The 11,814-nt window shown below is 44.6% G+C and overlaps 2 non-coding genes across 2 annotated transcripts; both read right to left on the bottom strand.

Moving 5' to 3' along the window:
- Positions 1-5,453: 5,453 nt before the first annotated feature.
- TRNAY-GUA (transfer RNA tyrosine (anticodon GUA)) lies at positions 5,454-5,536 on the bottom strand. Its single transcript has one exon. It is a non-coding gene; the product is annotated as a tRNA-Tyr (tRNA).
- Positions 5,537-6,330: 794 nt separating this feature from the next.
- On the bottom strand, positions 6,331-6,402 carry TRNAN-GUU (transfer RNA asparagine (anticodon GUU)). The gene has a single exon. It is a non-coding gene; the product is annotated as a tRNA-Asn (tRNA).
- Between the last annotated feature and the right edge of the window lie 5,412 nt (positions 6,403-11,814).

Below are 11,814 nucleotides of genomic sequence, written 5' to 3'. Positions count from 1 at the left end.
CAGGCCTGGCCAAGAGCGCAAAAGAGCTTTATTTATAATTAGAGTAAGAGCACGCCATTTGCAATGCCTTTTCTTGCTTTCGACATGACCCCCTTCCTACAAGAGAAAAAAAATTACGTTAATGCCAATTAATAGCCAATGATATAGAGTTTCTAGCGATTACGACAATAAGGGCAGGAGATGAATGAAAGACTCGTAATGCAACTGCTGAAGAGAGACCAGAGCTAGTACTAGAGGAAGCGATAGCGGACATAAGAGCTCAGAGAGCAGTGCAGCTAAGCGGGAAGATCTGTGATCTTTTTGAAAGAGTATATCGCAAAGACAGGTATATTGCACATACTGATTGATTGTATAGATTGAGTCTCATTTAGAGAGTTATGTTATATCTATAGTACCCCCGTGAGACTTTCCAGCTCGAGGCTAGAAGCTACCAACACTTTAATACAAACAAAAACAGAAATCGAAATTCGTGGGGCCCGAGGCCTTACAGAAAAAGATCGATGAACGATTAAGCGAGACTTTGCCTTAGAGACCAATGAAATGAGACCAAGAAGCTTTATTACACAAAAGTTCTTTGAAGACCTTTTGCTTCTGCTTCCCTGCTTACTATTGCTATCACCTCAACTCCTTTGACCTGCTCACTTAGAGTGAAGATCAATAATGGGTGGAAAGGAGTTCACACAAGACCACAGAGCGAGAGAGAGAGAGCCTTCGCTTACCTGTTTAACCGTGCCCTCCTATCACACCTAGCTCCCTTTTCCTTCAGTCACAGCCAGTCTCAGTTCAGCTTCCAACTACCGATGGGGGAGAGCTTGGACGTATAGCAAGATTGAATAAGAGATATGGTATACGGGAATAGTATATGAAATCACAAAGGAGACTGGAGATGAGCGTGGTTAATACTTCATAAAGCACCTTAGCAATTACTAGTAATGCCCCTATCGACCTCAGTCTTGTTTTTTGCTAGCTTTAATCTAGAACTATACTATCTCATGAAACGTCGAATATCCCTATGATGCTAGCCAGTGAAAAAGGAAAGAGTCTACTTCTTTGCTGGATTGACTCCAGAACTAGTAGAGGAAGGAAGCGATGATCGGTCTATCCCATTATGCGTAATCCCCCTAGCCAATGAAAGGAATACTCTTCTTGGACTGTGAGCGACGACACCAGATCAGTGCTAAGTGAGAGACGCTAAATGCGATTAAACTGCTTTATAACTACTCGATTGATAAGTCTTGCCAAAGTCCTAGACTTGAATGAAGCAGCCTGGCTGAAAGTCGTATTTGCTTTTGCTTTTCTTCTCTTGTTCTCTTTTCTTAGTTAGGCCCAAGAAAGTACAAGATATATTTGACTAATATACTAAGATGATATCTAGAGACTAGAGATGAGAGTGCAGGATCTAGATTTGTAACAAATATTCGACTTTGCTTATGCAAATTGTTATGTACGAAAACCAAAGAATATCGTCGATGGGCTAAAAAAAAGAGGATCCTACTTCGCTCATGTACCGTCTTTTAACTCTCCTACTGCTGGTAAAGCTAGCAGTCTAATACAATTTCTGCAAGTTAAGACAGCACACTAGTACATTTTCTTTGACTATCTATCATCGCGCTTGAAGTCCACCCAAGAGAGTTCCCCAGCTTCTCGCGATGAGCACAGCGCAGCGAACGGTGTTTGCGCCAGAGGAGGGTGGTGAGAACCATTCAGCCATTGGCTTGCTGAGCTTTTCTGCTTTAGGTTTCTCACCCACATCACCGAGAGGAGGGCTTTTTTCGTTATAGAAAAGAAAGGTCAAAGAAAGGATTCAGTAATGATGCCATGCATTACCCTTGAGTGCTGTTCTGAAGAGAAAAAAACCGAAAAAAGTTCTCCACATTGGGAGATAAAAAAGAAGACTGCGGTCAATGATCAATTGTGCACATCCTTTTTGGATGGTCGGCTTAGAGTGAAAGCCTACGAACATAGACTTTGTGACTGACTTCGCCGTATAAGCATATCTTCACTGAAAGTCATTAGGGCTGCTTTTGCCCATGCCATGAATGAGAGTGAGTCCAGTTCATCTTCCTTCCATGTGGGGATCTGCTGTGTCCTCTACATTCGCTTCATCCTCCGCTTTTGACTCCTCTACTGCGCAAAGATTTTGATCCCCCGTTTAGTGATTCGTGAAAGCACCTACCTTATGTTTAGACGTATTGGTTTCAGTGAAAAGCCAAATAGAGAGTTTTGTGTGTGCCTGCTTTAGTAAGAGTAAGGAAAAATCTTGAAAAGCGTACTTGCTTTAACAACGGAATGAGGTTCCTTCAGCGGTTCAGCTTTAGGTCTCGGTTCAGGTGCTTTTCAGGATTGTGGTGTTTGATTGGGCACAGGCGTTCCTATCCTTACTTAGAGGTCAGGTTGCTACCTGTCTTTCGAAGGGGGATTTCCCAGCCTATCTCGGTATATGTTACCGAAAGAAGGAAGAAGAATCTAATGATTTCCCTTATTCTGTGAGAAAGAAAAACAAGTTTGTTAGTGTTGGGCAGAGAAGCAATCAACAGAATGGGTCCCTGTTGTTCGCAAGTGAAGGGGATCAAGATCTCGTAAATTCATTGTCTTTCTTGATTCAAATCAGAAAAAGTTCTTTCGCTATTGAAGCCATGCCTGAGCTGTCAGCTTATTAGCATCCCTCTTCTGCGTTAGAAATTGTCCGAAAAGGTTCGATTGAATCCCATGCTTTCATGGTCCCTATCTCTGCCCCGGCACTGGCCGACACGTAGGTCTATTCCGCGCTTTCCTTGGTGCGCATCTCCATCTACTAAAAGTAGGGGTGGTTGCCGTAGATAGATTGGGTCATTCGTAACCAGAGCAAGAACCGATGTTACAGCATAAACTAAAGCTATACGTGGCGGTCCTTAAAGGCGTAACTGACAGGTTCTGTTTTATCTGCCCTTCCGAGTCAGCCCGTACTCCAAAAAAGCAGAGGTGAGGTCCAGAGAGTGGGACTGATCTACCTGGCCAAGGTGCCAATGTCAAGTGGTTATCCGAAGTGTTGGAATATGCTCTACCTACGGTACCTAACTAGTCTTTCTTTTCGGTAATTAAGAATACATTGACCGATGGAGGAGAACCCCCGAAGTAAACATAAAGAAGGGGTTTTCTTGTAATAAGTTTGGCATATTCCCACGCGTTACTGAGGTGAACAGCTTAGCTTACTAAAAAGCATCAGTTAACTGGATTAGTTGGCATAATGAAACGACCAAAGAACAGAAAGCCTAAGATCTGGCTGTGTGTGGAGAGGAAGAATAAACTTTGGGAATCTCTAGAAGATTCCATGACCTACCGTTGCTTCAGTAAAATAGGTTGGTTAAGTAAAGGTTGTTTATCTGAAGTACATCATAGTTGGGTTGTACCTTCCTTATGCTCTTTCTGCTAGATCGTTCTCTTATCGTTAGGGCCAAGAATAGAGTTCCTTTCACACATTCTAAGAATCCAAAGAGAGAATCCACCACGCCAATTCGTAGAATTCAAACGAAGGGATTCGCTAACCTGGCAGGCGATCAGATGAGAAACATGCACCCAAAAAGATTTTAGTGAGCCTACGACAACCCTTGCAGTTAACGAAGGTACGCATAAGCAGGCGGGACTTGACGTTTCACAAACAAAGTAGGTTTTTTATCCCTTTGCCTACATCAGTGGAAAATGGGAATTCATTGATAATGACGGGGGGCTACTCTTCTAGAGTACAGGTAATTTGGCTAGATCGTTTGTACCAGGATCCAACAAATAAGGTGACAACAGGGTTAATAGTAGGACCATGCACCTTGTCCCCTACGGTATACATACTTTCATTTATCGTATCCCTGTTCATTTAATGTCCTGAGGTCTGCTAATTATCGAAACCCAATGCTTCGTCCACCTTCATTCAATCAAATCTAAAGCACAAGTAAGATAATAAGCATCAATCACGCTTCCATATATCAAAGGGTACCGATTTAGGCAAGTGGAAGTGAGATTGAGTACATGTTAGGGGAGAAATGAATTGCCAATAACTGATTCTCCGCAATCAACAACCAATTTTCCGCAATAAACTGTGGGCACACGCGTAAAGGTATGCTTAGTTCGGTTAAGAACGGCGGTGATTCAACCGCTTCGCCTAATGATCGTTAGCCGATAAGAGCGATGAATAAGGGAGGGTATATTTCTCCGACGAGCTCGATGACCACGAAAAAGAGATGAGGGCTTTCCTAGGCCTTGCCGGGAGGTTTCTTTCGGGGAACAAAGGACGACTTTGTCCTTTGTTGGTTATTAACCTCGAGGGCTTCTTTGATAAATCGGTTCATGTATTCGCGAAGGATTCAATCCAGCCACAGGTTCCATTACGACTTCGTCTTCCGCACATAAGTAAGCTCTTCTCCACGGCATATTTTGACTTTGATCTTCGCTTCCTTCATTCGATTTCTGGTTCTTGGCTGAACAAGTAGGTTTCCAACCTTCGCTTTTACACTCAAATACAGTTGAACGGAAGAGAACTTAGATTCGCCCAGCCAGCAGGCGGGCGACGTGCTTATCTTGTGTGACAACACTACAAAGAGAGTGGCTCTTCTTGGCGGGCAACTGTGTGATAATACTACAGAGAAAGCAGCGCTTTCGTGTAACATGCTATGGTCTCAATGCCCTTACGAGGTAGTGATGAGTTTCACGCGCTCTAAGCCCAGCCCGCGCGCGGTTAGGAAGATTGGCCGCAATCTGAGCGGTACCACCCACCCTACCCTACCACCTAAAGGCGGTCGTCCGTCCTACAGCCGCCCGAAAAGGAACTGCAGTGATCTTGAATAGGGATCCTACATCGATAGATAGAATCCCCATCAAAATACCACTAGATCGAGCACCAGTAATTTCGTATCCGGTCAAAATCTTGGCTAATTGATCAAAGTGGGTAGCTCCAATAGACCCATAGATCATAGAACTAATAGGGTAGGTAGGCCCGACCACCACACTACACGTATAGACGCGAACCCCCCTCGTTACTGTACGTGCGACTCTCACCGCACACAGCTCGCACAAATACTCCTAAATTCATCCCGAGCCTTTTCTTCCACCTCTCCTCTCCAATCCTCGAGCAAACTTGCGTTCCCCAGGCGCTATGAAATGGGGGTCTTTCCTTCGCCTATCTTATGTATCGGCTTGGCTTCATACCGAATCAATGAGGCATTCTGGAGGGCGCGTGCGTGTAGGAAGGCCGACGACTATATAAGCTAAAAGACTACGACTACAAGCCAAGCCGGAAGCTACTCGCTTCTATTCTCGTTGGGATTGGATACGGATGGGGAATCTATAGATCGTAGTAGTTCGCCAACCTCTCTAACTAACATACGATACAATTGAACTTCACGGAACGGCCAAAGGAGCTTCGCTCGGTTGGCCTTCCTACGCTGACGAATGCCTCTTTTCTTTTCTCTGAAGTCTACAACAAGTGGGAGAGGCAGGATTCGAACCTACGTAGAAAAACTTCAACAGATTTACAGTCTGTCGCTTTTGACCACTCAGCCACTCTCCCCTTCCCGGGCCGAGGCCCCTCTTCGTATCGTAGCTTCTGGCGAAGCTGCGAGTTCGTGAGCAAGTGAATGAACGAGCCATGTTCCTAAAAGGAGTGACCCTCTTTCTTTTCTCCCCCTTCCCTATCCCTTCAAAGCCCGGTTGGGCGCTAGCGCTTGACTAATTATAGAAAGCCAGGTTCTTCTGCTGAGCGAAGCTGCGAGCCTACCCTTCTCGAGCCTTCAACAATAGCTTTACGCTTACCAAGCCTAAAAATAGGGCTACAGCAAGCCAAGCAAGCTTTCCCCCTTAGTTTGTTGTGGGTTGCACCTCACCGCATGCACTGAATGAATGAAATGAGTGGAGATCTTCCTTCCCCCTTGCTAATTACCAAGAACTTCGTTTCACTAGTGGCGAAGAATCATTTTTAAAATAATAATAAATAAAGAACTCGGAGCCTAAAGAGAAGTATTCTACAAGAAGCTGGCAGAGCTTTAGCCATTGGACCACATCGATCTATCCTACCTAAACTGTAAGCCTTTTCTTGTTCGTTCTTCGAATGAGGCTAGTGGAGACTAATTCCTTCCGGCTAGTGGAGACTAATTCCTTCCGGCTAATGAAGAGACTACTCCAGTCTTCCCATTCATTCCCATCCTTCTTCTCCCTAAGAATTGAACGAACCAAGTTACCTATTCGAGAGTGAGGAAGAAAAACCAACAAGAAACTTCCCACTTTTGATGTCTTGCGATTATGCTAGTTTAGAAACTAAGGAGAAGGACAAGGGGCGCTAGGTCAGAAAAGCGAGAACTCTAAATTCTCCCCAAGTAGGATTTGAACCTACGACCAGTCAGTTAACAGCCGACCGCTCTACCACTGAGCTACTGAGGAACAACGGACTTAAGGAAGCCGACTCTCGTTCTTTGGACCAACCTATGACCGAACAAAAAGGAGTTCGTCAACCTCACATACACCGGGAAAAAGGTTACGATAGCAAGCCCCTCCCCGGCCTGAGAGCCTCCAGGACAAGGAGGCAGCGATCAACCATCCACTCTCGAGATTCGTATTGATCAATTGATCTTCGCGTCCTGCCAGTTCACTAAGTAGACGGGCAACAAAGGCTGAAACTCTTGCTGCCAAAAACAAGGGACCCACTTCCCATCCTAGGAGTTAGCAGGTATGAAATAGTCCCATCTCCGTCTCTCCGAGTTTCTACTACTAAGTAGCACTTTTTCTATTCAATCAAAGAATCGATTCCTGAAAAAGCCCTATCTTATTACTAAAGCGCTATCTATAGGCATTCTTGCTTGTTAGCGCTTTAGTTTGATTGCAGCTAGCGCGCCCCTTTTCTTTCCACTTTCTCTTTGTCAAGCTTTGAAGCCCCTACTGGGATTGGATATTTGAAGAAGCGCAGGTTTGGAACCCTATATACAAGGGGCTAGTTTCGATCCCGCTTAACATTGATTTCGTGCTTGAGTTGGAGGGCTCTACCTCCATCCATTGAGTAAAGTAAAGGGAGGGTTTGCTATAGTGATTCGGGTGGTTGGTGGCCCGTTCGAGAGTTGCGGGTCCTTGCCACGCTCAAAAGTCCTCCGACACGAGTCCTAGTCGTTGCGCTGCGGTCCGTTTCCCGGCTTCGCTTGCGCGATTTGCACTTCTGATTGGTTCCATCCATTCCCAACCCCAATGAATCGAGTATGAAGGGATCAAGCGGTTCGGGTTTTCGGTCGGTTCCCGTTCACCTTCCCCCCTCATAGTCCATTAGTGGGTAGGGTGGTAAACTTAGAGGCCGCCGACCTCCTCTTCAGACGTGTCTCGACAACTTGGCGGTTCTTCGGTCTCCGCTTTTGGGGGCGGGAGTGCTTGATCGCTGGGCTTTCCTTTTCCTCAACCAATTCGGTTGTGTCAGCCGGTCTAACATTTTTTTATGGGCTGGCTTGACTGGACAACGATGGATTGAAGGTAAGATAGATTTGAGTTCAAGTGGCACAGGACCTTCGATCTACCATAGGGTAGAATACTACCGAATTCATTCTATTGAAGCGTAACATTTCATTTCCTGTTGCATTTCTTTGGTTTGGAAGTTCCAGAATGTTGTCTGTGGATTTCCAGACCCCCTATATTATATGCCAAAAGATTTATTCAAGTTCCGCGCTGCTCACCACTCCTCGAGGCCAAGTACGGCGTCGAACCATCATTCCAGGATTTGCAGTCCGATACATTGCCATTATGTTACCTAGCCAAACCCGCCACCTCATGTGCCAAAGTAAAACGGTTGTTCTTCCTTCCCCGCTCCCTCTTTTTTGACATATGCGGCGGCGGGTTACCAGAGAAGAGGGGACAACTTCTTTCTTCTTTGCATTGCTCAATCTTCCTTTTCTGATTGAAAATAGCAAGTCACTCCACTACTGGTATAGAGGCTAGATAGAAGGTTGCTTATATGTTCAGGCTCGAAAATCTATCTTTTACCTCTCCTCCCTTCTCCATTCTGATTGATTCGCTTCTTCCTTCGCGCAAGCCATTGGTTCGCCCCTTGTTGTGTTCCATTTTCTGCTCCTCCGCTTCAGTCTGCCTTCTTCGGATAGCCGGGGTCTGAAGTTTATTTCCGATTTCATTGTCAGCTTCAGGTTTTGGGTGGCACATCCGGTTAGTTCAGCTGCTGGAAGCCCCTTCGGTTGTTCGGCTACGTACTCCCCGTCCGCCTATCTCACACTCCCAAAGCATTTTTTTTTCATATTTCATTTTCCTTCGCCCGTCCATTCCTTTCAAGCGCCCTTAGACTCGTTACGTTGTTCGACTGAACTTGTTGGCTCCGCGCTCTATTCGGTCGGAACCCGGTTCATCGAGAACCTTCTCTCATAGATTCCCTTCACCAAGTCTCATCGCCAGCAATCCGCTCTTATCCCTTGGTGTCAAAGGGCGATTTCCTTTCTTGTCTTGCCCAAAAACTTTCTTTATTCTCATTGGAGAAAGACTCTCCTCTACTTTATTTGATAGGGGCGGATAATACCACTCTATCAATAACAAGAAAAAAGTAGCAACTCCGTTTCAAATGGTTTGAGCTTGGAAGCAACCTGCTATCTATCGATAGGCTGCTATTGGCTGCTTCGCCTATCGATTCAATTATGGCCGGCTTGGAGACATCAGAGGAAGACTATCATCTCTATCCAGGTACGATCATAGCATAGCTTCATTCATTCGTTGAACCTTGGGGATAACCATTAGCATTGAGGTCAATCACCACACCACCTCTATCATACATACGACATTACACGACGCGAAAGTGCATGGCCAACACACACCTAAAGCGCCTACGTTCCGCTTACGGCCAATACAACTACAACCTAACCTGCACAAGATTCAGCAACCGAAGCTACGGGTAGTCCCGAGGGGACGGAATCCTCCAATAATAGTTAGCAGTACTGAATAAGCGAGTCATCGGTCCGGGGAAAGAAAAGGACGGCCTTTGAAAACAGAAAAAAGGAACTCGCTTAACTCGCTAGGTCTTCGGAACAAAGACGATTCTGTTCATGCTTCAGACGATTTGGCTAATTATATAGACTTCTATGCTAATTCTATTAGACTTCTTCTATTATAAATAGAAAGGCGAACCTACAGGCCTGTTTAGCGCCTTTCCAAAGTAAACCTAAAAAAACCTTTTCTTTGTGAAGTAAGGACCGAGTGAAAAATGAAAAACGTCCGCTAACGCCCAAGGGAGAAGATCTTTATTAGATCAGCAACGAATGTCTTGTATCTATGAAGAAAGATTTATCCGGTATTCTGGATATGATCCCGAAGAAGGAAATGGACCTGCCCTAGCAATCTCTTCAGCTCCTTATTTGTTGTTTGTTGTTGGGGCTCGAGCTTCCTATATAGCTTTAGCTCGATTTTGACGGATTTCAATACCCTTCCGATGAACTATAAAGCCGAGTCTATTTACAGGGGTCAGCCTTCAGGCACACTTCCTAAATTTGATGTAGATTCGCTTGCCACAACGACCGGACAGGATAGGAGATCGCCAAACCTTCCAATTTCTCTTTCTGAAGCAATTATAACGGATGGGCAGCTTCCCTACCCACTGGGTATTTTTATTTTCCCGCTCCAACTTCGGATTCTTGGAAAGAATTCCCGGTTCTATGATTTAAGGTTAGGAGTTTCATTCTTAGCAAGATCCCCAGCTATTGAATCTGTTGTCGTCGGCGGGCTACTTCTTCTTCTTTCGAAATGAGAAGAATAGCGTAGCAAAGTAGGCCAAGTCGGTAGCCTTTTCTGAAACTCCTGAGAGAAGGGCTGTAGGATTAGAAAAAGGCCTAACTGCTGTTGAAGGAATAGAGGCTGTTTCAGCTCTTGGAGTAAGGGGAGAAGGGCTGAGTGCCGGTGAAATGCTTTTTGAGACTTACCCCACTTAATGGAAATAGATTTAGGCAAGATCCCATGTCCAAGAGTCTGATTCTGATTCTGCTTTCACGAAGGAGGCCACCAAACCAAAGGGGAGGTCTTTGCTAGCTTTTCCTGTTAGAGATGCTAGTCTTTTTGTAATAAATGCTCTGAAGATGTTTTCAGGAATAAGAGAAGACGGTGCTCTTTCATCAGCTCTTTGGCTATTTGCTTGCGATAAAGAAAGAGTGAATTGATCCGAAGTAGTTTGGCTAAGCAGGAAAGAAAGAGTTAGATCCTCTTTGAGATGAAATGCGGCAATGTCCTAATCAAAGCAGGCGCAAGGTCAATGATTTCGCTCAAGGCTCAAGGCATAAAGGCTCTTATTCCTTCTGCATTGGTCTCGGAGGGCCCTCACTCTAAAGGGTTGATCGCAGCTATCCTGCTCTGTCAGAGATAATTGGAATGGAATTCGTGTGGTTCACTAGATCTTTCTTTTGAGACGAATGAATTCCGAATAAAGGAACGCAGTCGTTATAGGGAAATTTCCTTATTATCGGGAAAGAGAAAATGGGCGAAATCGCCTGCTAGAGAAGAAGCTCTTAGGAAATCGATCTAGACTAGATGAGATGCCGGTGCCATTAAACTAGCTGCCAGAACGAGTTCAAGAGATGAGGATCCAGGTAGTGAAGTCACCCTTGGGGGAAGAATCATTCCATTCACTTGTGAAACTGCTAAGAAGAATAGCTTTTCTCTGAATCCACCACTCCCTCTCTTTCGGGTAGGGTTAACAAGAAAGTAAATGAAATCTCCTCAACCTAGAAAGAGAACTCCGGGATCTTCTATTTCTTCTTAAGAACCCGAAGGCGAACTAATCCGTCTTGGTGCAGCTCCTAGTCCTAATCAATTGGCTACCGGGTGTTTACTCAAACAAAAAAGAAAAATGGAATCTAGAATCCGGATCCTCATTTCCTTCCCGCTTTAGTTTCACTCTTATCTCGGTTACTACCAGTGCGGGAGATGAAGCCAAGTCCTTTCCCTTCACTAAACGCCACTCTTTCTAGTTTCATTCAACTGCCAATAACCCATATGCTTAAAATCATTTGCTTAAAACATCTCATTGGAGGTGGGATAAAGGTAATTCTGGGATTGAATGTCTCTCGTTGTGGTCTTGATTTTAAGCTAGTACAATCAATGATTCTGGTATGAATTTGGTAGTCATCTTGATCTCTTCTCTCTTTATTTTTATTTTGATTTTGATCTCGTTGACCTTCATTAACCTAGGAATACCTATTGGGTTGGTTTGAACGCTTTGGGAAATTGGTAGGTGTCATCCGCCCTAGAGCGCTTCTTCTTGGGTCCATATGGCTGGTAGGGGTAATAGTACTTTTGGAGTTAGCCAATCCTTTCTTTGGTTCTTTATAGCAGATAATAAGTATAAACTCTGGGGGTATGAGTGCATGATTCTTTCACCCACAAGCATAGAGAAAGAGACTGAAGGAGGATATGAAAAATCCGCTGATTCCCTAAAGCTAGAGCTGCTACTTCCTTTGAACTACTCTGAGATGGTTTCAAATAAAAGCTCACTAAAAGAAAAAGGGTTTTTAAGAAGCCTACATTAAATTGACTACCTAAATTGCCAGCCTTTCTTTCAAGATCAAAACAAACAGCACTACTACTCCTATGATTTCATTACTGGGAAAGTAAGTTAAACTCTCAAACTTGGAAAAGAAAAAGATGTAAAGAACAGCTCTGACTGAGGCCGTTGCATTACCTAAAGCCTCCTAGCGAGGAAAGCTAAATATGTTCTTGAGATACCATGGTAGTAAAGCCATGAAGGTCTTCACTTGGTCACCACCTCCTTTGCTGCAGGTGAGAAAGGGCTTTGCTTTCCGATAGCCTTATTAGTAGTCAGACTGATGATCT

The sequence above is a fragment of the Bidens hawaiensis genome, unplaced genomic scaffold (genome assembly GCF_021521415.1).
Source record: "Bidens hawaiensis isolate Kalapana, Puna unplaced genomic scaffold, B.hawaiensis_p1.1 tig00062045_1, whole genome shotgun sequence".
NCBI classification, from domain to species: Eukaryota; Viridiplantae; Streptophyta; class Magnoliopsida; order Asterales; family Asteraceae; genus Bidens; species Bidens hawaiensis.
Note: the sequence above shows the minus strand (reverse complement) of the source record. Positions and strands in the feature narration are given on the sequence as shown.